The sequence below is a fragment of the Aegilops tauschii genome, chromosome 7 (genome assembly GCF_002575655.3).
Source record: "Aegilops tauschii subsp. strangulata cultivar AL8/78 chromosome 7, Aet v6.0, whole genome shotgun sequence".
In the NCBI taxonomy this organism is placed as follows: domain Eukaryota; kingdom Viridiplantae; phylum Streptophyta; class Magnoliopsida; order Poales; family Poaceae; genus Aegilops; species Aegilops tauschii.
In genome coordinates this window covers 247,363,382-247,387,630 of record NC_053041.3, presented here as the reverse complement: position 1 = coordinate 247,387,630, position 24,249 = coordinate 247,363,382, and the positions used below count along the sequence as shown (strand labels likewise).

The 24,249-nt window shown below is 48.2% G+C and overlaps 1 long non-coding RNA gene across 1 annotated transcript; it reads left to right on the top strand.

The window, feature by feature from the left end:
* Positions 1 to 22,753: 22,753 nt before the first annotated feature.
* On the top strand, positions 22,754 to 23,650 carry LOC123494723 (uncharacterized). Its single transcript, XR_006666324.2, has 2 exons — positions 22,754 to 23,129; positions 23,209 to 23,650. It is a non-coding gene; the product is annotated as an uncharacterized lncRNA (long non-coding RNA).
* Positions 23,651 to 24,249: the final 599 nt, after the last annotated feature.

Sequence of the window (24,249 nt, the reverse complement as noted above, 5' to 3'; positions counted from 1 at the left end):
CCGCCAGCTCTTCATCAACCTACTCCGGAGACTTCGACGTCACTAGCCGACCCACCTCGTCACGTTGGCTGGACCAAGGGTTTTGCCTCGGCAAGCCGACCTTTGCTAGCGTCGCCATGCCGTCGCTTTATCGCCCGTCAGGCAATGGGTGTGCGGATCGAGTCCCAATTTTGGGAGTCACCTTTCTTCGGATTGCTACAACAAATAAACCAGGTGCTATTAAACCTAGTAATTTTTTCTTGTTTGGGTTTATCTTTTTTCCAAGAAATTATTACTCTGATTTGTTCCATCATCTGTACACAGGTCTATCGAATGGTGGCCGCACTAACGACGGCCGCATGGTGGTTCGGTCAGATACCGTACATAGTCTGGTGAACGCCGCATCGGGAACTCGGACCGACCTGTGAAGTAATGGACTTCGACTGCGTCACGTGGTCTCTTCGGCAAGCCGACACCGTCGTCCCAATCAGCGTAAATCGGCTCGCGTGATCACCTTGTTGGTCGTGTTGCCATACCGATGTGTTCGGTTGCCTCGGGGACTTTGGCATCGCCGAGAAAGCTCTACCTCATCGAGTGTTCGGTCAGGCCATATTTTATTTATTACTCACTTTGCATAAATTATATATTATGCAACGATTTTTCTTAATTATTATTATTACTATTATCTCCGGTTTGCACTATTTTTTGTGCACAGGAAAATGATCCGGGTCGGGCAGTATCGTCAACTCGGCGTACTGACATACCACGTCACCTCGGCTGGACGGGGGGCTTCATCAACACCTCATTAACCCACGCCGGGGACTTCGGGGTCACTCTGTCGGCCTGCATTGGTCGTGCTATGACACCACTTCGGAGTGCCGAGCTCTTCGCTCCGCCACCTCGGGACCGGCTTGGGGGATGGAACCGTGTCCCGCATCAAGCTCGGATCACGTCATCAATGCCGAACACATTAACCAGCTAAGTCGCTTTCATGCTCAAAGTTTTAAATTTTTAACTTGTGTTCGGTTCGACCAAGCATTATACTTTTTTGGCAAAAAGTTGTTTATGAAAAAATTCCTTGTCATAACCTTGTTTGTGACACACAAATTCAAATACCCAGTTCACTTGGGGGCTTCCTTCATGAAGCCTTTCCTCTCGCATATGATTATACTTGTACGGCTTTGTTCCTTGTTCCTGTATTACGCCACAATATGCACCATATTGACTTAAGCGATTTGCAAGCTGGGTTGCCTCGCTCCTGTGTTTACCCCTACGTTCCCGATTGTTCGGCCAGGTAGTAAAGGGAGCACCTCTGCAATTGTCACGATCGGGTCATCCGAGCTCAGACCTCAGACTGGGTGAAGCCGAAAGCTAGCGCTCTTATTGTTTTCAATTATGGTCGGCACACAACGGAACTCATGAGTACAAAAAATCTATTGCACAAGTCTCATAGTAACAATGAGCAACCGAAGAAAGGTATCGGTGGGGGTACTATTTTCTTCGAAGATGCTTCTTACACTTCGTCAGTAATATAGCATAAGTTCCCTGAGCGCGCTTTGTCTGTTACAGCCTTATGGCCTGATTGCCTGGTTATCGGAAACACCGTCGATATTTTCGGCAGGTGGAGTACATAACACTTTTCGGTCCTTCACCGAAGAGGGAGAAGCCGACGGTCGGTTAAGACGCGTTTAAAGTTCGGGTGAACAAAGATATGATATTAGTACTTTGGTACATGCAATCATTATACATAAAATTATTTTACCCAAAAACTTGGGGGCTCTTAAATTTATATGAGTCGTTTTATAATAAGTGTTCTTCTTCTTAGTCGTTGCAAAGTTTTTATTATTATTATTTACCACTCCCTTTTTCGACACGAGTGTGTGGTCACTAGCCGGGGAGCCTAATTTCTCTCGCAAAACCGCTAGAGATCAGTTTACTAAACTGGCCTAACGACAAGTACTCCGCCTTCGGGATAGGAGGTTGAAGCCGTAGGCTGACCCGCTTGAAGTCTTGAGATAGGATGTGTCATGTTAAAGCACGACAGAAGCACCTTTTTTTTTTCTAAGACCAATTTTCGATTTGGCACCGAACACTTGTTGTAGTTCGGACGTCCAGTTTTTACTGAAGTTTTTTTTGGTTTTCCAAGCCTATGGCACTTTTAAACTATTTGTGTGTTTCCAGCATAAGTCTCGCAGTGCAACGCCGGGCACCTTTAGAGATTCGGCAAAAACATTCTCGGACACTACTATATATGCATTGGTTTCGAATTGTGTCTTTGGTCAATAGTTGGGTTGCCCGGCTCCTGTGCTTGCCTCCTACGTTCCGCTTTGTTCGGCTAGGTGTGCAAAGGGAGAACCCCTGCGATTGTGCTTCTAGCTCGGATGGTTAAGCACCTTAGTGGAGAAAGCCAAAAACTGACTGTCACAATAAGTGTAAACTGGTCATCGATCTGATGACTATGTTAAATGACGGGCCGTTCATAACATTGGCCGAAGTGTTTACGGCTTGACCTCAGATGTCACCGAACACTAACCGGGGGCTCATAGCTAGCTTCCCCAGTTTAAAGCTCCTATGACTAAGCGAAAGTTATGAAGCCCGCATATCTGATTGCCTCGTTTCCGCTAACACAACCGCCTTCGGGCACCGAGACGTCAGCTAAGGGTTCTCTTGTTATTGCGGAAACACCCTGCATAGTATCTACAAAGGGGTAGAAGCCGACGATGGGCCACTTTCAACTGATAAACGGTCGCAATGGAGTCAAAATAATGATGTAAAGTACTTGGATACATAGAATCATTACACATAATCTGTGATTTTACTCTGGATATCGATCCTTAATTCGGCCACCCGTGCCCACATTAAGGCTCGGGGGCTACTGGGCTTTGCGCTCATTATTACAAATATTAAAGGGGCACATCGATCCCCTGATCTGGTGTTGCCACCCGACCAGTGTTTCAGGGGCTACTGCATTGCCTATTCAATGTAGAAAATTCAAAGGGCTCAGTGTTTGGCTTGATCGAACTATGGGAAAGCGCGTCTTCGGACAACAATAAGTACCATCTGGACCTATCCGGCGTCAAGCTAAATATATTACGGCAACTTTTCAAGACCCTCTCTCAAGGGCCCGTTCGGCTGTCACTATTATCTCTAATATATTACATTGCGTTTCTATTCCTACGTGTGCTACCGAGCTAGGAGTTGATCCTCAGGCCGATTTCGCGCATCGACCTGAGTCTCAGGGGCTACTAGGATCAGCGGTTTCATGTTTTCCTTCTGGTGCATCTCGGGTTTTAGACCGACACACACCTTGAGGGCTACTAGTTATACATGTTGACAGCGAATAAATTTACACGCACCGGAAATAAAATCCGTAAACAATCAGCCCAAGCCTGAGGTGGTGCACCATCTTGGAGGTAGTCCGGCATAAAGCTCGGATTTGAATGGCTGGCTCCATAGCGGGCATTTCCGGCATTAAGCTCAGTGAAACTCCTTCAACTTTTTTGAACCGGGGTGTTCTATGACACCTCGGATATAGTCCGGCGTTGGAGCTCGGATACGGTCCGACGTTGGAATTTGGACATAGTCCGGCGTGGGGGCTTGGATACAATCCGGCGTTGGAGCTCGGAAGCGGTCCGACGTGTGTGCTCGGCTGTGAAAGATACCTCGAATATAGTTCGGCGTTGAAGCTCGGATGTGAGAAGACACCACCACACGGGAAACACTTCAAACCCGAGGTGTGGCGTAAAATATAACAAGGCATTGATAAAGGCCGAGAACTTAAAAGGGCTCCTCGGATACCCGACATGTAAACTTTCCGGATTCACTTTGGCGATCCTCATGATCAAAGATGAGAGGATTTGTTGAACCAATTTTCAAGACCGACGATCGAAGATGAAGAACAGTTCGGAAGAATCGAGGAGCATCCCCAACTTGAAGACCGGTTCAGGGGGCTACCGACGGTGTCCTGGACTAGGGGGTACTCACCACGTCGTCTCCCGATCAGTTGATTTGGGCCGAGGACCCAGGGCTGAATACTTATGGGCCAGTTCGGACAGCCGATGACATATGCAAGGAAGATTCCACAAGACTTGGTGATCAAGACAAGGACTCCTCCCCACCGGCGTATTCGACTAGGACTCTTGTAATCCTAGGCCTCTGGTACATTATAAAAGCCAAGGCCAGGCTAGTCGATAGATAGATGATATAGGCTAGATCATTATGACATTACTCATCATACCTCTAGGGCTTAGACCACAACATATGATCTCGAGGTAGATCAACTCTTGTAACACTCATATTCATCAAGATCAATCAAGCAGGAAGTAGGGTATTACCTCCATAGAGAGGGCCCGAACCTGGGTAAACATCGTGTCCCCCGTCTCCTGTTACCATCGATCCTAGATGCACAGTTCGGGACCCCCTACCCGAGATCCGCCGGTTTTGACACCGACAATTGGCATGAAACAATCAAAAATTGTAGATACGGCGGAGACGTTGCAATCGCCTCCACGACCTTCATCTCCTTGCGCATCTCCTCTCCCATCTTCTTCATTGCGTCCTTTGCGCGGGATTTCTGGAGACAAGCGTGCATTATCTCTTTCACATCCTCATGATGTTGCTTGATAGTAGCCAGGCGCTCAATGCGGAGCTTCTCCAAGTCTTCCCTCTGTTCCATGATGAGGGTTGTCATCATCTTCACCAAGGCACTGCTCTTCTCATGCAGCTTGTTCTAGCCGGCAGTCTCCTCCTTCAGCAGGCCGAGCTCGTGACGGAGCTTCGCCTTGTCCTCCTCAACTTGTAGGATTTCTTCAGTCGCCTTCTTACCTGAGGCATTGCCCTCCTTCAGCAGCTTCACCAAGTCGGTGATCAACTCCTTGTTCTTTTTTAGCTAAGCGGGCATGTCGTCACAGGCTAACAACTTCAGCATTGCCAGCTCGGCATGTTCTCCTTCGCAGCGAATGCGCTTCTAAGAGACCTTGCCTACCAGTGAGAGATCTTTCGAGGCCTCCGTGTCGCGGCGAGCCCTCTCTTTTTTCCACGGCCTTGGTTATCGCTCCATTGTTATTTCTCGACCCAGGGCTCTTCCCACTGGCCAGATAGTCCCATTTTATATCCTAGTACTAATAAGCTGCAAAGTGGGAACATGTTTAGGTTTGATTGGTGTGAATAGGTTTGCAATTAATTATAGCATGGTACTTTGGAATGTGATGGTTTTGGTTTCAAAGCCCAAACGGCTCCCGATGAGTTTTTTTTGACTAACCCCACAGTCTTTTATTCAAACAAAGAAAGTCCAATACAAGTTAACTATACAAGCTAAGCTAAAAAGGAGAAAAGTTAAAGAGTCCAAACTCACCTAAACCTACCTATGTATTACAAAGCTCAGTGAAGCTCCTCCAGCCATTTTAAAAGGTGAGGTCTAATATGAGCCTTGACCCTACGAGAGAGTAGGGTTAGATCATGTACAAATTTACCATGCCACGCACTAAAAGTAGCTCTTTCCCCTCTGAAGGTCCTGCCATTCCTAAGAATCCATATGTTCCAAGCAGCTATGAAGACCACCTCAAAAAAGAAGCTTCTAGCAAATCTCTTCCTGGCCAATGTGATGCACTGATGGACATTGGAGCCACCAGACCAGTCAATCTGGAGATAGTTCCAAATTCTGGCGCCGAAGTTACAAGAAAAGAACAAGTGCAGTCTATCTTCATATGTGTGTTGGTGGCATAGAACACAAAGATTATCCTCCCCAATAGCACGCCAATGTCTTCGCACAAGCAGATCTTTAGTGTTAAGTCTGTCAAAGAAAAGCAGCCAAGCAAAAAACTTGATTTTCAGCGTGCATCTACTGCTCCATAACCATTTGCAAGGCTCAATAGTGGGCAGGTGAGAATGCATAATGTTGTAGTAGCTCTTTGACGTATATGCTCCAGAGGATCCAACCCAAGACCAAACATCATTAGCAGAGGGGCCCCGTTGCATATTATCAACCCATGAAATGAGAGAGTCCAATTCAGATGCAGCTTGTTGGGAGATAGGCAGTTGGAAAAAAGAGGCTCTGTTCTGACTATCAATGAAATCAGACATAGAGATCTTGTCATCTAGAACATAAGAAAACAACCGTGGCAGTCATTGTCTCAAAGGCATAGAAGAACCATCCAACTGCCATGCATCAGACCAGAACAAAACAGAATCCCCCTTGTTTACCAAAGCAGAGGCGACAGCTCTGTAGTTGTCAGATAGCTTAAAAATATCTTTCCACCAAAAGGAGCCATAGAGGACAGTGGCTTGGGGGACTACTCCATCATAGTATGAATTCCACAACAAGGATACCCATGGTATGTCTTCCTTATTATAGAATTAATGTAGGTGTTTAAGAGGAGGCCTTGATTCTGCAGATGCAGGTTGATGACACCCAAACCACCTTTCTCCTTGGGTCTACACACCAAATCCCATGCAGCAAGAGATTGCCTTGGTGTATCAGAATTCCCTCTCCATAAACATTGCCTCATAATCCTTTCTAACTGCTTAATGATACCAGGTGGGATAGACAAGGTACATAAAAAATATATGGGCATGGAGGAAAGAACAGAATGCAATAACTGAAGCCTACACCCTTGATTCAGCATGGAAGAACTCGCTGACAGTCGTCGCTCAACTGAATCCACCAGGGGCATTAAATCCTGGATAGTAGGTTTAGTAGTGCCCAAAGGTAAACCAAGATAGGTGAATGGCAGAGTGCCAAGGACACATTGGAAAACCTGAGCCAACCTGACAGCTTCATCCTCTAGGACATTTATAGGGACCATCATAGATTTAGCAAAGTTAACTCGAAGTCCCGTAGAGGCAGCAAAAACATGTAACATATCTCTCAGGGCAACTAGCTGGGCCTCATCAGCAGGTAAGATCAAGACTGTGTCATCCGCATATTGAATGATGGGGAAATCAGGATCATGACACTCGATAGGAAGTGTCACAAGGCCATCATGCAACATCTTATTGACAACAGACTATAAGAGGTCCACTGCCAGGACAAAAAGCAAAGGGGAGAAAGGATCCCCTTGCCTAACCCCGTGCTTGCATTTAAAATGATTGCCAGGGAGTCCATTAAGCAACACCTAAGAGTCACCAGAAGACAGAATTTCCTTGACCCAACCAATCCATTTGGGAGGGAAGCCTTTAACATGAAGGAGAGCTAAAATAGCCTCATGCTCCACAGTATCAAATGCTTTTGCAAAATACAACTTTCAAATGATGATAGGCTTTTTTGATTGCTTAAATTGATATATATATATATATATATATATATATATATATATATATATATATATATACTGAAATGCCCATGCTAAACAATCCTGAATAGAGCGATGCTTGAGAAAACCATACTAGTTCTTGTGGAAACATTTGAGGATTACCTTCTGTAGTCTATTAGCCAGCAGCTTTGTGAGGAACTTGAGACAGGTATTGGTTAGGGAAATCGGACGAAGATCATTGGGACACATGGGTGCCAATATTTTGGGAATGAGGGTAATGAAGGAAGAATTTATGTTCTGCAAACTGATATTCCCCTCATAGAATTCCAAGATTAACTGTCTGAAATCCTTATCAATGATTGGCCAACAGTGTTTGACAAACATGCCATTAAAACCATCCGGGCCAGGTGCACGATCCGTGGGCAAATCCTTAAGAACAGCAGATATTTCCTCATCAGAGAAAGGAGCAATCAACTCCTCAAGCCCTTGTACTAGTTGTATCAGAGAAGGTAAGTCAAAGCCCATGGAGATGCCCTGTGCTTGGCCCATTCTAGACTTGAAAGAATTCCATAGGATACCTGCCATTTGATCATGGTCACTAACTGAAGAACAATCCTCTCTGCGCAAGCAAGAGATTGAATTACGTAGGAGCCTCTCAGAGGCCATAGCATGGAAGAACTTGGAATTCTCATCCCCAACCAAGATGTATCTAATAGTGCATCTCTGTTTCTGTCGTGGAATTGTTACGACAGATGTCCTCGTGCTAGGACTTAGTCGTGGAGCCATCGCAACTAGGAAGCTTAAAGGGGTTAAACGGGTCAAGGAACACGGGGGTTATACTGGTTCGGCCCCTTACGGTGAAGGTAAAAGCCTACGTCCAGTTGAGGTGGTATTGATTATGGTTTCGATGACCAGGGAGCTTGATCGCTATGCCTGGCTCTCGATGAGATCTTACTTGTCCCCAAACCGCCGCCGGGTCGCCCCTTTATATAGAGAGGTTGACGCCCAGCAGCTCTCAGAGTCCCGGCCGGCTCATAAGAGTGTCCGGCTCGAACTCTCAACTATTCTTGCCTTACACTACAAGTCTTGCCATACGGCGGTTTATCACTATGGGCCTTAAGCCTCCTCCGGGTCTTAAGCCCATTATCTAACCCGCCGTCTTCAAGCTTGGTACCGGGCTTCGCGGGATGACCATCATGACGTAACCCGGCCCCTCCTGGGCGGGTGACTCTAATGGTTATATCCTCAACATTAGGCCCCAGATTGATTTGAACCGGTTCATGTCAATCTTCAGTTATTTTGAGAGAAAAGATCTTCCGGCTTATGGTCGTGTGAAAGCTATAACCCGCCGTGACGTCATCTTCTGGATTTCTGGTAACCCGCCATGACGTCATCTTCCATTAAGTCCATTTTTTACTCCACCATATCCGCAACGGATCTTATCTTTAATTGCCGTCCCGAAAATCGAGGCATTTTTATAGCGAGATAACCACGCCGTGGCCTCCTCGTTTCTCGCGCCCACTTATGAGCCTCATCTTATAAATAGCCCGGCCCATGAGCCTTTGGTCACTCGTCGCCTCCATCTTCTTCCTCCTCTCGCCACTGTGCTGTCGCCCGAGCTCCGCCGCTGCCGCCGCGGGTCTTCTCGTCTTCACCAACTCAGGCCGCTGCATCAACCTAACGTGACCAGATAAACGGCGGCGACCTCCGCAACTCTCCAGCACCCGTAAGCCCTTGTTACTCCATAGAATAGATCCGCATTAGGGTTCTTGCTGTTCTTCCCGTGTTTGTCGCCGTTCATCGCGAGCTCTTGGTAGATTTCATTATTACCACCTTTCTTGATCTTTAGACTGTACAAAACTGCTGCGGTAGCTATTTCACGCCCATTCCCAATGTACATAGATCCCCTTTCACTGCATAGAGGCTCCGTTCACACCCTTGAACTTTTTCTGTGTCTGTTCTAGGTCTAGAAATTTTTCCTTTTAGCCAACTGTTTGATCCAAAGTAATTGCTGCGATCTGTGAAACTTGTTGTCACCACACTTAGTCAAAAATTGCATCTGCTGAGCTATGGCGGCTCACATTTCCGGCTTAAAAGAAGCCACGCGCCGTAAAATTTCCGGCTCATTTATGATAAAGCTGTAGACAATTTGAATTACTCTCGATACTTGCAGCGGCTTAGATAACCCGATGCACTTAACCATATGTCATTAGGCCCCTCTCATAAGCCGCCATTTGAGTATTTAAACTGTAGACATCTGCCGGCTTATAATTGAACCGGACATTTTCCTTTTGTCATAGGCTTCATCTTTTACAATGCCTCCCAAAGCTCCCAAAGCACCCATCACGTGCAACTGGATGAGGTCCAACGTCACCGACGACACCTTAGCTGATTTCGTAAAGACGGGTTACTTGCCCAAGAAAGAGATCATGTCTTATCGTGCCCCTGACCCGTCGGAGGAGAGACCTCAACCCAGAGATGGTGAGGTGGTTATATTTGCTGATCACATGAGCCGGGGCTTCGCACCGCCCGGCTCAAAATTCTTTAGGGATGTTCTGAACTTCTTTGATATGCGGCCACAAGACATAGGACCCAATTCCGTGTCAAATATATGCAACTTCCAAGTATTCTGTGAAGTCTATCTTGGAGAAGAGCCCAGCCTACTGCTTTTTAGGGAGCTGTTCTATCTAAACCGCCAGAACGAGTGCGCCAATGGGCCGAGCTTGGAACTTGGTGGAATCTCCATTCAACGACGGAGAGATTGCCTTTTTCCTTACGCTGAGCCGCCAAGCCACCCAAAGGACTGGAACCAGACGTGGTTCTACTGCCAGGACACTTCTCCGGCTGACGAGAGCCCTCTGCCCGGCTTTCGTGTCGTGCGTCTGGAACCAAATCACCCTCTGCCAGACAAGCTATCTCAGGCGGAGCGTCAACCTCTGATCCCCACCATCAATAAGATCAAGGCTCTCCTGGGAAATGGCCTCAACGGCATTGATCTGGTCCGGGTTTGGATCTCCTGGCGTGTGATCCCTTTGAGCTTCCGCCCTGGCTTAATGTGTGCTTATACGGGCCGGAAGGATGACCCTCTGCGGCACAGTCCCAATGATCTTCCTGAGGATATTGTGGACGACATGACCAAGTCTCTCCTGAATGAGAGCTTAGCCGACTGTGGGAGGACCGAGTTGAACCCCTTCTGCCAAGCTAACCCGGCTCCGGCGGTAAGTCACTGACCTGAACACCTTGGTTTTCCTTTGAATAATTTCCATCTGAACTTTAAGAAATCTTTGTTGTATGTTTCAGGCTAATGACAAGTTCTGGAAGGTCAAATATGACCATGAGGCGGCCAAAAAAGCTAGGAAGGCCAAGAAAGCTGCCAGGAGAGCCGCTCCCCGCAAGAAGGGAAGCAGGCCTACTGCCTCAGAGCTACTTCAGCTGAGTGATAGCTCTGAGTCAGAGGTAACCCTTGATTCCTCAGGCTCTTACTCTGCTGTTCATCTATTTTTAACTATCTCACTGACTTGATTATCCGCAGGATGATACCGGAGCAAGTAACCCGGTGATTGAAGAGGTAACTATACTTTCCTCCGACTCGGAGCCCTTGCCAAGGCCGAAAGTCCGAAGAGTGACCCGGAAAGTAAGATTTTCACATCCTTTAGCTTATCAAGATCCTCAATTTCTTTTGAAGCGACAGATTCATGAGAGCCGGCGGCACACCCGGACCAACAAGGATGCAGACCTCTCCTCCGGCTTACCTGAAGCATCGAGGAAATGCCGGACCGAGGTTATCTCCAACTTATATCCTTTTCATCCTTTGGCGGGTGTTACTCGTCAACCGCTCAATTCTTCTGATTCAAATTATCAGGAAACTTCACCTTTCTCTGGTGATTCTATGCAATCGAACCTGCCGGCTTTCAAGACCGCCCCCGGGTAACCATGATCATCTTATGTTGTATTTATCATTACTCATGCTTCTGTACTAATCTTTTGTCCTTTCAGTTCCCAGGCAAAGCTCAGCAAGAGGGCGAAGAAGAATAAACCGGTCGAAGAGCCGGTCTTGGCTGAGCCGGAGGTTTCAGCTCAAGAGCCGCCAGCTGCCTCTGCTCCTGAAGCCACCGCTCCAACCGACGAGCCAATCATAGAGACTTCTGCTAACCTGGAGACCTCCAACCCAGCTCAGCCGGCCGATGACCCGGACGTGGTAATCACCCGGACGGAATTTGTTGAGCCGGGGAGACCCACTGCGCTGGCTAAGTGCTCTGCCAAGGAAGAGCTGCTAGAGCGCCGCAGGGCCAAGCTGGACATCACCAACTACACCAACCTGAGCATTGGAGATATCATCTCCGGCTATGTCAATCAGGTGCACAGCAGCCGGGACCTGGAGATTGACATGGTGAAGCAGATACAGCAGAAGTCTGAGGTACCACTCTAGTACTTACTGCATAGTCATCTTTACCATACTAGCCCCCAAGTCTACTACTTATGATAGAATATGTTGTAGACTTAGCTTCTGGCTTACTTCCATGAACCGGTAATTTGTAGATAGAAACTTTCGACATGCATTAGCCCCCAAGTGCCAAGTGTCTTTGCTTGGAAAGTGCTTGGGACTTTAAAGTTTGCCTAATAATTATTCATACTATAACCCGGAAATTGTATAGGCTGCTTGCAAGAAATTTGAGGCTGATATCTCTGAGCTGAAGAACCGCCTGAAGACTCAGGAAACTGAGACCCGGAAGGCCAACGCCAAATTTGAATCCAGTATTGCTGCTCAAGAGAAGCTGAAGAAGAAGTTTGAGGCTGAAAGGAAAACTTGGGCCGAAGAGAAGGCTGCTCTGGTAAGCCGGGCCGAACAGGCGGAGAAGGCTCTGACGGAGAGAACCGCCGAACTCTCCGGCTTAAAGCGACATGTGTCACAGATGGTCGCCGCAATCTTCGGTAAGTCTTTCTGCAGACTTTCAACAAGTTTACATTCTCTACGTACCATAATTCCCATCATTGCTAGCGGCTTACCTGACGTTGCAAAACAGGTCCCAGAAGCGCTAACCTCAATCAAAATGTGCTGACCAAGTTGAAGGCCGTGTACACTCTGGTGGAGCAACTCTACACTGGGTCACAGCGCGCCTTGGCCGTTGTGGCCCTATCCAATGAGGTTCCGACTCACCTGGCAGACGTACTTCGCCGGCTTTCCGTTCTTCCTCAGCGTTTCCAAGAGCTGTGACGGGCCTCTGCAAGAGCCGGAGCCATAGCTGCTCTGAGCCGGGCCAAGGCTTTCCTCCCGGAGTTAGACCCGGCAGAGATCGCGCTTGGATATCCCAGTCTGAAGGAAGACGGCACTCCCTTCGACCAAAAAGACTTTGCTGCCTGTGTGAAGATCGTACGCCCGGTGGCCACCCAGATTGGGATTGACACCGACCTTACCAAGTACCAGCCGGGCTACGACGCAGAGAATCAGAGGATCCCCACTCCGCGTTATGAAGCCATCAGCTTGGTCCCGCCGACTCGTAAGCACACCTTTGCCCCAGAAATTGACCCGGCCGGGTTAATTGACGAGGAGGCTCAATTTGAAGCTTTGAGCGGCATTGACTGGAAATCGTCAACCTTCCAGGTCATGGGAACAGCCGGAGGAGCGGAGAGGGATGAGCCGGAAGCGTCGACCCAGCAAGCATCTTGACTCTTAGGCGGCCCACGATCATGCCTTCAAAACAATGACTCATCTTTTGGACTCAGGGAGTCTTGTAATAGAGTAGGACAAACATGTTACTCTTGTCGTGCCATCGTGCACATGTTGAATGCTTAGCTCCGTTAAAGCTGCTTCCTTATATTCCTCCGAGTTATAATTGATCAGTTATTTTCCTTAAGCCCGAATAGCTGTATTGAACCATCCTGCATAGAAAACAAGTTGCAAGTCTCTGGGCGGCTTACCGCACTGAGAATCAGAAACCATACATATATATAACCCGGAATATGAACAAAGTCACCAAAGACTGGCCCTCAACTATATCCTTGATGTAACCATAACGGCATACTTACGAGCCTTCGAGTACAGTTCCGGCTTATGTAACCCGAATAATGAGGTGAAGATCTCAACTCCGGTTTACCAGCGTCAAGAATACCTACTGTATGTTATCAACATTGTGAATCAAAAGTAAGTCGGCAAAGGAAAAGCCGCCCTTGCACACTGTTGATGTGACCAACAGAACTTGTTGTAAGTCAAAAGATCAAAGACTTAGGGGCTTCCGGTTCGAATACGACCAGAGAACCATCCCAAATGGGTTAAGCTAAGATTCGAATGCGACCATATAGCCCCCAGTGGCTTTGGCGATGCCAATCAAGAGGGTACCGACAGCTATGTTCTCTTTGGTTCGAATACGACCCATGTTTGAACAGGAAGCCCCCAAATGACCTTAAGAGTTGTTTAACGACGCTGATTCGAATACGATCCACGTTGGTTCCCAAAGGGGGTTGAGCTATGATTCAAATATGATCAAAGAAAACTCCCCAATGAGCTCGGCACTTTGCCAATCAAGTGGGTATCGACAGCTATGTTCTCTTTGGTTCGAATACGACCTATGTTTGAACAGGAAGCCCCCAGGTGACTATATTGTTTAACGGCAAGATTCGAATACGATCATAAGCCGGATCCACCTCCAAGTTACCATGTGACCTTGTAATGGAAACAACACATTTACCTTTGGAGGAGAAAAAAGGACAGAGGTCCTGCTTTATTGCTTATCATAATATATACATGGCTATAGAAATATGTACATTATGAGAGCCGACGGCTCAAGTGTAATAAGGCCGAAGTTGAGCTATGTTCCACGGCCGACGGGTCTCCTCTTCCGACTTGCGTGAATCTTTATGCTCCCGAACGTTAATAAGGTAGTATGACCCGTTGTGCAAGTTCTTGCTGACCACAAAAGGGCCCTTCCCAAGGCGGGGATAGCTTGTGCGCATCTGTTTGATCCTGGATGAGCCGGAGCACCAGGTCACCTTCTTGAAAGACCCGGGACTTAACCCGGCGACTGTGATAACGGCGCAGGTCTTGTTGGTAAATCGCTGAACGAGCTGCTGCCACGTCACGCTGTTCGTCCAACAAGTCAAGAGCATTTTGGCGCGCCTGTTCATTATCCGCCTCAACATAAGCCGCCACTCGAGGCGAGTCATGACGGATGTCACTGGGGAGGACTGCTTCCGCTCCATAAACCATGAAGAAGGGCGTGTAACCCGTAGACCCGTTAGGAGTAGTATTGATGCTCCATAACACGGAGGGTAGCTCCTCCACCCAACAACCCGGCATCCGTTGCAAAGGGACCAAAAGCCGGGGCTTAATGCCCTTCAAGATCTCCTGATTAGCTCTCTCAGCTTGACCATTGGATTGAGGATGAGCCACTGATGAAACATCAAGTCGAATATGCTCTCGTTGACAAAACTCCTCCATAGCGCCCTTAGATAGATTGGTGCCATTGTCAGTTATAATGCTGTGTGGAAAGCCAAAGCGAAATATCACCCTTTTCATGAACTGAACCGCCGTGGCTGCGTCACACTTACTAACTGGCTCTGCTTCAACCCACTTTGTGAATTTGTCAACTGCCACCAAGAGGTGGGTCTTTTTATCCTTGGACCTTTTAAAAGGTCCAACCATGTCAAGCCCCCAGACCGCAAACGGCCAAGTAATTGGAATCATCCTCAGCTCCTGAGCCGGCACATGAGCCCGTCGCGAGAACCTCTGGCAACCATCACATTTACTGACCAAGTCCTCCGCATCAGCATGAGCCGTCAGCCAATAAAAACCATGACAAAAAGCCTTGGCCACAAGAGATTTTGAGCCGGCATGATGGCCACAATCCCCTTCGTGAATCTCACGCAAGATTTCTTGACCTTCCTCAGGGGAGACACAACGCTGGAACGCTCCCGTAACACTGCGGCGATGCAGCTCACCATTGATAACAACCATCGACTTAGACCGCCGGGTTATTTGTCTGGCCAAAGTTTCATCCTCAGGCAAATCTCCCCGGGTCATGTAAGCCAAGTATGGCACTGTCCAGTCCGGGGTGATGCGGAGAGCCGGCACTAAACAAGGGACACCTCCAGTCCTCGTAGGGATACCCACGTCGACGGAAGTCGTCGGATAAGCCGGGGGTGTCTGGTAAGCCGTCACCTGAGGCACTTGCTCCGCCTCTTGCCGTGCTCTGTCTTGGTCTGTTGCATGAAAGGCCCCGTTATGAGCCGGGCCATGGCCAGGGGGCAAGTCATGGCGTCGGACATTGCTTGAGCCGATCGCTGAAACCATGTGTCTGCTATAACTCGGGCTCTGGCCCGGACGAGGGGTTGAATGGATCCTGTCCCGGCTGTAAGAGTATGCCTCTTGCTGCGCCAGAGCTGTCTGAAGGAGCTCCCTGACCCGGCGGGTTTCAACCGCCGTTGGAGAATCGCCATCAATTGGGAGAGCCGCCAGCCGTGCCGCCGCGGCGACCATGTTTTCCAGCGGGTTGGCATAATGACCCAGTGGTATTGGCACGTACTGAGGCGGGGCAGGGTTCACCCGGGGAGTCCCCATCACTTGGGGTTGAATTGGTGTCCCAGCTCCAGGTACTATGATCTCCGGCGGGTTACTAGACCCTGCACCTGGCGTGTTGAAGAGGTTTCGAGGATCGTAGACCGGAGGCAGTCGAGATCGGGCCTTTTGATGCCTCCTTCTCATGACCTCATTGGACGCGTTCTGATCCATCGTGAGCCGGAAAGACTGCGCCTGAATCAACTGAGTCTAGGCGTCGAGAGCCGCCCTCTCCGCAGGCATCCTGATCCCTTCCGCCGCCAGATCCTCCTTGGCTTTCACTAGATCTAACTTTAACTGCGCCACCTCCGCATCATGCTGAGCTTGATCCGCCGGGTCAACCGTAGCGGTCAACAGGGCCGTCATCTTGTCCGTGAGATCCATCAGCACCTGAGCCGGCGAGGGCACCGGGTTTCCTGACGCGGCCGCAGGGTTTTGAACAGGCTGTGCACCGGCCATGAAGATTCCAACCCGGCTCGGCGACTCAAAGGGGTCCGGAATACTGTCGCCGTCGGAACAGCCCCTGAGCCTGCCATCTTGAAGTTGATACAACGAGTTTGACTCATCTGTGGACGACTCGCCGTCAGAGCTAGCGGCCGTCTCATCACCAGATCCAGACCCTGCAAAGAGTCCTTCATGAACACATCCCACAAAAGCATGCTTCAAGGCAGGTAGAGCCCGGGCGGGTCGTGCACGCTGAGCCGTCTCGATGAGACCGGCGCAGAGATCCGGCTCAGGGCCCGGCTCACCAATCTTGCCAATGAAGACATGAATTCCGCCGAAGGGGACCCGGTACCCGTACTCAATTGAGCCGGCGTCGGGGCCCCAGTTTGCATCGTCGATGTAGAGCTTGCCGCGACGACTCTTGGTCATCCGGCCCACAGCGTATCCCTTGAGCCCTTCGAAGCTGCCCTTCAAGAACTCAAATCCACCGTGCGCTGGCCCCACGGTGGGCGCCAACTGTCGTGGAATTGTTACGGCAGATGTCCTCATGCTAGGACTTAGTCATGGAGCCATCGCAACTAGGAAGCTTAAAGGGGTTAAACGGGTCAAGGAACACAGGGGTTATACTGGTTCGGCCCCTTACGGTGAAGGTAAAAGCCTACGTCCAGTTGAGGTGGTATTGATTATGGTTTCGATGACCAGGGAGCTTGATCGCTATGCCTGGCTCTCGATGAGATCTTACTTGTCCCCAAACCGCCGCCGGGTCGCCCCTTTATATAGAGAGGTTGACGCCCAGCAGCTCTCGGAGTCCCGGCCGGCTCATAAGAGTGTCCGGCTCGGACTCTCAACTATTCTTGCCTTACACTACAAGTCTTTCCATACAGCGGTTTATCACTATGGGCCTTAAGCCTCCTCCGGGTCTTAAGCCCATTATCTAACCCGTCGTCTTCAAGCTTGGTACTGGGCTTCGCGGGATGACCATCATGACGTAACCCGGCCCCTCCTGGGCGGGTGACTCTAATGGTTATATCCTCAACAGTTTCCAATAAATGTGATGCAGTCTCAACAGCCTCTCATACTAAAGCTTGACAATCTTTCAAAAGTTAAACTCAGGTCTGGTTAGTGGTCTGATCTCTTCCAAAGAATCAAAATACAACACCACCTCAGAGCATTTGGTATCAAGCCTCATAAGAGAGGAGAGATTAGTGCTCCACCGCTTGTGGGCAAATCTCAACCTTTTGAACTTCACAGACGAGGTGGCCGGAGCAGATAAACCAGCACCAATTGGTGCCTCCCACGAGGTCTCCACACAGTCCAAAAATCCTGGCATATCAATCCTAAAATTCTCAAAACTAAAAACTTTGGATTTTGGTATAGTGGTATCAATTGAGACCACACAAGGCACATGGTCAGATGATGTTTTTGCCAGTGGTAACTCAACTGTATTTGGATATGCAGATATCCAGTCTGCTGTTGTAAAGAACCAATCTAGTTGTTCCATGAGAGGCTGTACCTGCATATTAGACCAAGTGTAAGCTCTTCCTTTCAGAGGCAACTCAAGCCAGCCGAGATGTCCAATGATCTCATTAAACAAGAAAATGTCATTAACATCCCCCCTGGTCGGTTCCTGTTGTCCAAAGACCTGATGAAATTGAAATCACCAAGAAGGAGCCAGTTTTGATTGTCTGGTATAGTAAGATTATACAGCCAGTTAGCAAAATCATCTCTCAGAGGCCCTTGACATGTACCATAAAATGACACCATTGTCCACTCCTCAGAGTTGTGCACAGATTTAAAAGAGATTATGACCCCAAAGCACTGAACATCCACAAGAGTGCCAAAAAAACTGTCGAATTCCAAATGACCAAAATACCACCCGATGCCCCCACAGATGGAGCAAAAGCAAAATTATCAAACCTACATGGACAAAAAGAACGGATCGCTCTCAGATCAAAGTGTTCACACTTTGTTTCCTGCAGACAGATTATAGAACACTTGCTCTCCTCAATCTTAGCATGAACATCTCTCTGCCTGTCTTCAGAGTTATGACCACGCACATTCCAACATAGTACATGCCAATTACAAAAAGAACTACTATCCATGGGCACAGGTATAATTAAAGACAGAACTCATAACCGCATAACAGTACGAGTAGCAGAGCATGAACAAGACATAGTTCAACCATCGATCCACAGACATAACCATAAGACAATAACCAGAGTTTAAAACAGCCCAAAAGAAGGGAGACCCCCGGTCCCTCCCACAGCAGAAGCATGGATGATCACTTGTCATTGGGAGATTTGTTGGAATCTTCAGACTCTGGGCTAGCCGTAAGCTTCGCCACTGTAAGATCTTTAGGTGGAATCTACAGAGCTGCGCCAAGTTCCTGCAGAAAAGACATAGGTGCCGGTGGTGGAAGTGCAGCATCTTTTCCCTCAGGTACCGGCTCTGGTAACCGCTACTTCTTGGCACGTGGACGACGGAGGCTTGATGACTTCATGGGAATAACAGAGGTAGGCTTGTAGCCCGTCGCCTTGGCACAGCTGCGAGTGATCCGACGCATAGAGAAGTCTGGCTCGGCAGCCACCAACTGGACAGACTTGCGAGCTCTGTTAGATGTGCGCTTGCCCAGAACTGGAGGGGTCTGGGCCTGGAATTGAAAATCCACATGCTGCTCATCCTGACCCGGCTGCTCATCTTGACTGAAAGAGGGAGTCTGCTCAAGTTCAATCAAAGGGGTAAACTGCGGCTAGAGCGGCTCTATGACAACTGAAGATCTATGTCTAGGATGAGCTGTAGTGGAGAAGAAGCCAGCAGAGGCCATCTTGGTTATAAAATTCAGTTCGATCTCCCAAGACCAAAAACGCTGAGGCAGAACATAAGGCGGGAGCACTGACACACTTGGGGAGCTCCCGATGAGTTTTTTGGAACACAAATTTCAAGTACTGCTCACATGCGGTCGCACATGACAATGATGTACCTGGTCGTACATGTCAGTGATGTACCAAGACCAAGCTGATGCACGTCCCGTGGGTGAGATGCGAGTTAGACCGATCGTCTGTTGCTGCCACGCGAATGCAACAGGTTGCAAGTTTATGAATATGAATTTTCATTTTAAAAACTTAGTACGCGATGGATACTTGTGGCTATCGGGTGATTGTCACAACCAAGCATTAAAAAACTCATGATAAATCAATTACCATATTTTTTCCAAACGACCAAGTAATTTCATAGAAATACAATACATATAGATGGAGTGATTCTCACAGTTGCAAACCGCCATGGCGCCGCATGTTCACTGTAGCAGCAACCGAGCATGTCACTACATCACTGGCAGGGAAGGAGGGCAGCTCACCTCGCCTATGCTGCATGCCTAGCGTCGCCGCCACAACTGCTTGCGCGATTTGACTTCTCCTACCGCCCATCTAAACAGTTGCACCAGATGCTCATGCCATTTCGTAGGCATGCACGTTCTCTCGTCTGCAGTCGACTCCATGAATATGATCTCTACCATTAGCTCCAGCTCAAAATCAAAGTGACACTGTCAGATGCTGAATCTCTCAACATCTCACCCTTGAGATCGACATGCACCTCCGCCTTGTTCTTCGCCAGGTGTAGCTCCTTCGAACTTTTCTCTAATCAGTGTGACGCTTCCTCGATCCGATTTGCCCTTGCTACCCACCACCTGCAACGCAGCCCGGGCATGTCCTCCGGCGCCTCCGATCTGTAATTCCAGAGCAATGGATCCCCTATGAAACATATGTGGGTTTTGCTCAAAGGTGGCATTGTTGCGGGTCATAGCGAGAGGGAAGCCCATGGGATGCTGGGATCCAAGGGATTATCCATGGCGAATTCCGATGGGCGAGGCGAAGAGGCGAGCATAGGCGGTGGGAGAGCCCTACTAGGCTAAGATAATGATACTACTCCACTCCGTCCATTTTTAAATATGAAGGCCACCAACAGTAACCGATGCAAAAATTGATGATGTTGCCTCGTAGTAGTAGCAACCCATGATTTAACTACTCGCATGCATGCGGTGGATGAAAGTAATGTCATTCTCAACTACTTCCTCCCTCACATCCACTCAATTTCCATGCGTTGTATTAATTGACCATCCATTAAGTGAAGGACTCTACACGCATCAAATTATCACGTGGGGTGGCTCTTCATACAAAAATGCATTCCACCGTGTACCCGCGTGTGTGTGCGAGGGAATGAGTGCATGCGTGCACATCTTCTCTTCATGCATGTACTCCACCAGTGTGTGGGGGTAGAGAGAGAGAGAGTGGTATACATAGACCTAGAGAGAGATTGTGTATCTCAGAAAGAGTACCCGCGCGTGTGTGTGAGAGAGAACGAGTGTATGTTGTGTCTACATTCTTCTGGAACCAGTAGCATGTCCTGTGACCAATCCACACAAGAAGCTCGCAGCAGCACCTCCACATGTGCCACATGGCCTCATGGATGCCCCCACATCATTAGAATCATAACTAGCAATGTGCCCATGCGTTGCAATGGATCCAAAGTAGAATAATACATATTCACAAATTTGAAAAACATGGTCTAGTTTTGATATACATATATCACTAAAAATATCTTATGTTTCACTCAAAATATATTCTTGGGCTGTTTTGATGAGGTAAGGGAGGAATGTGGTTCGTTTCAAGATACTAAGGGGTTTCTATAAATTGGAACAGAGAAGTGGGATATTGTTGCAAAAAGGCCACAACTTACATCACAGCCGTTAGATGCAGATCTAATGGTCAGAAATGACGGATGGCAGACACACTATCATCACCAACTGAGTGTTTTATAGGAGTAGAGATATATTGATTGAATAAAGAGAGACATTATATGTAGCGTGCCATTGTAATTCTAACTTACGTGCTTTGCAAATATTGGAAGTACTAGTGCCACATCATGTAACGCCTTTCTACACACACATTTCTTATACAAATGTGCTCCACCATGTACCCGCACGTTTGTATGTGGGAACGAGTGCGCACGTGCACCTCTTCTCTTTTGTACACCTAGTCCATGTGTCTGAGAGAGAGAGAGATGGTGTGTGCAAGAAGTCATGGGGATTCATAAATTTAGTTGTGTGGGGGTGGGAGGAGGGATATATAGAGGGAATACGTGTCAATGCAGGCATGCTACCTCTCGTCTACCCGCTCGTCGGGGGCTGCAGTCTCCCTAAGACTAGCCGCAATGGATAGTAACCTAGAGTAGTAACATGCCTATGTTACTAGTCTATGTTACTACCTTTATAGTGGGGAGTAACATATATGTGGTAACATGCAACACTTTATTTATTAGACTATAGACTCATCTTGCATTGATATGTGTGATGTTACTCATACCACTAGTAACTAGCTATGTTACCACATGCCTCTCTTCATTTATTACTTGCCATATCATCTATTTCATCTAGATATGTGTGATGTTAGTACCTATGTTACTCCCATTGTGGGTAGTCTAACGGTGCTAATGGACGGGGCTCCGAAATAAATATCCTTTACACAAGGACACTACAACAAATGGGCATACCATTGGAGGCCCTCTGACCTTCCACGGCGGAGTTTCGTGGCATCATCCCTAGAAACAAGGTGGCACCCATAGGCCAGATCACACTGGAGGCCGCTTTCGGACGGAGCGATAACTTTCAATGCAAGCTCATCGGCTTCGAGGTGGTCCCAGCCATCGCAGGGTACGACGTGGTACTCGAAAGAATGGCGTTGGCCAAATTCATGGTCATCCCAAACTACACTTACATGCAAATGGAGATGCCAGCCCCCCGCGACGTCATCATGGTCCATGGCAGCTACCTAGAAGCCATGTTTGTGGAACAGGCCAACCTGGAGGAGGTCGCAGAATGAACAAACGGACAGGTGGAGGCCCGACGCACACCCTCCGTCAGGAAATTCCCACGATGAGACTGGAATCGGAGGCCTCCAACAGAACTAGAGTACACCATGATTCTAGACCACCTAGAGTTTAGGCAGGACCCACCGTGATGGAGGCTGCAAACCTACTTGTAGGCCTTCACGTCATCACCAAACAGGAGGCTGGAGCAGCACGGAGGCCGCCAAGCCACCCACGCCACATCTACCTTAGTAATTAAAAATTCCTGTTATTTACTTTAAAGTATGAATTTTTAATTAAGTCAGGCTTCGTGGAATAATCATATTAGCTCGATCATGTATTAGACAACCAACAAAGTAATATGCTCCGCCAACACTTCTGTTTTATTACAATCCATATATTCGCTAAATGGAGTACATAAAGCATCTAGTACTGAACCTTCCGTGGAAATCTTTGTGGAATGGTATAAGAGATCTCCTTATTTCGTGACTCAGGGGCTGCATCGTATTTAGGACCTCCCCACAGCTCCAGATAAGGGTTGCATCCAATCCAAAACAATAAGGTGTGCATCAAAGGGAGTTTCTCACGCGTGCCACGTGGGACCGCTAGAGACAAAAAGAGATCACTGGGAGAAAAGAAAACGCGTCGTGAGCGGGGACAAAAGAGAGGGACAGAGAGCACTATTTTTCCTCCTCTCACATATCCTTGTTTCCACCCCGACTGGCAGCTAGGGTTCCCGCCGGCGCCGCCACAGGCGCCGCTACCATCCTTGCTCCGCTATCTATGGCCACCAGAGAAGGCGCCCTCCTGAGACCCGCTCTCGTTCAAACCTTCTCGTCTTGGCGTCAAGGCGTGCTATTCTGCCTGGCCGCCTTGGTGGTTGCAGATGAGGGGGAGGAAGGGATGGCATCAAGGTGTTGATGGTGGCCCTAGGTCGAGACGGAGAGATGCAGAGATGCGGGGTGGTGCGGATGGAGAGGCAGCTCCAGATCCGCGCGCAGCCGCCCACACTCTCCTTCCTTCGCTGCCTTCCCTGTGCTCAGGTTAGTGCCGCCACCACTGCTCCATGCCTCATTCCTATCCAATTCGCCTCATAATCTTCATGTGCGGTGGCTGGCGCAGCTCCGTCTTCTCCCCGCCCTCCATCCCCATGTGTTCAGCAGCGACCCTAGGAGGAGCTCGAGCCACATCGGTGAAGGTTCTCTGCTAGGTCTGGTGCTACTACTCCGTCTTCGATCCCAGCCATCTCGCACGTTCCTGAGATCATCGTCTTCCTGGCCGGGACCCCTGGTGAGAGCCTCTCTCCATGCCCCAACTTCCTAAGCACATACGTATCTCCTAATGGTGAATCTTTGACTGAATTTGTTACACACGACGTTTACTGAAACTATTGTGGTCTGAAGAACAGCTTACTGAAATTGTTCTAGTCTGAAAAACAGTTATCTGAATCTGTTGAAGTCTGAAAGTGTTAGTGTGAGCTGTCTGCAACTGTTGTAATCTTGTAGACAGAGTAGATCAGTTGATTCATCTCTTTTCAGCCTTAACAGAGAAGATGGTGATGATATCCGTTTGATTTAGCCCATTTTGCTTGTGTTTGAATAACCTCTGAACAAAATTCAGGTTCTAACAGTGGTAAATTAAATCTGTTACTGCACATGATTTGTATTCAGGTTTTCTACACGACCCGTCGTAATATTATGATACATTCTGTTAGAACCTGGCAATTGTCTGAAACTGCTGTAGTCCTATAGAAAGTAAAAGTAGTTGGATGGGAATAGTGTATTTATCAAAGCTAGTTGGACATCCCTGTTCTTGATTAAGATAATTCAGTTCGTCCATTCCATATGTTTGCCGCTAGTAGAAATTATGGAAGCTAAAAGGCCAAATCAAGTTCAGTCATCTCATTTTACCGCTAGTAGATTTCAGACTTTTACTATGTTGTGCACACACAGAAATACAACGCGTTCGGCACAGTCGCGGCGGCGGCACTGTCGGCTACTTATTTGTACTCCTCACCAGAGTTTGAAGTGGCAGAAGTTGGCAGAGTGAGCTCGTTAGCATGGCATGAGAAGTGGTATTTGATAAAATAAAGCATGTCAGGTCAGGTCACTCCTTAGTACTTGTATGGTTTATTCATGTGTGATGCTCCTCTTTGGCCATTTG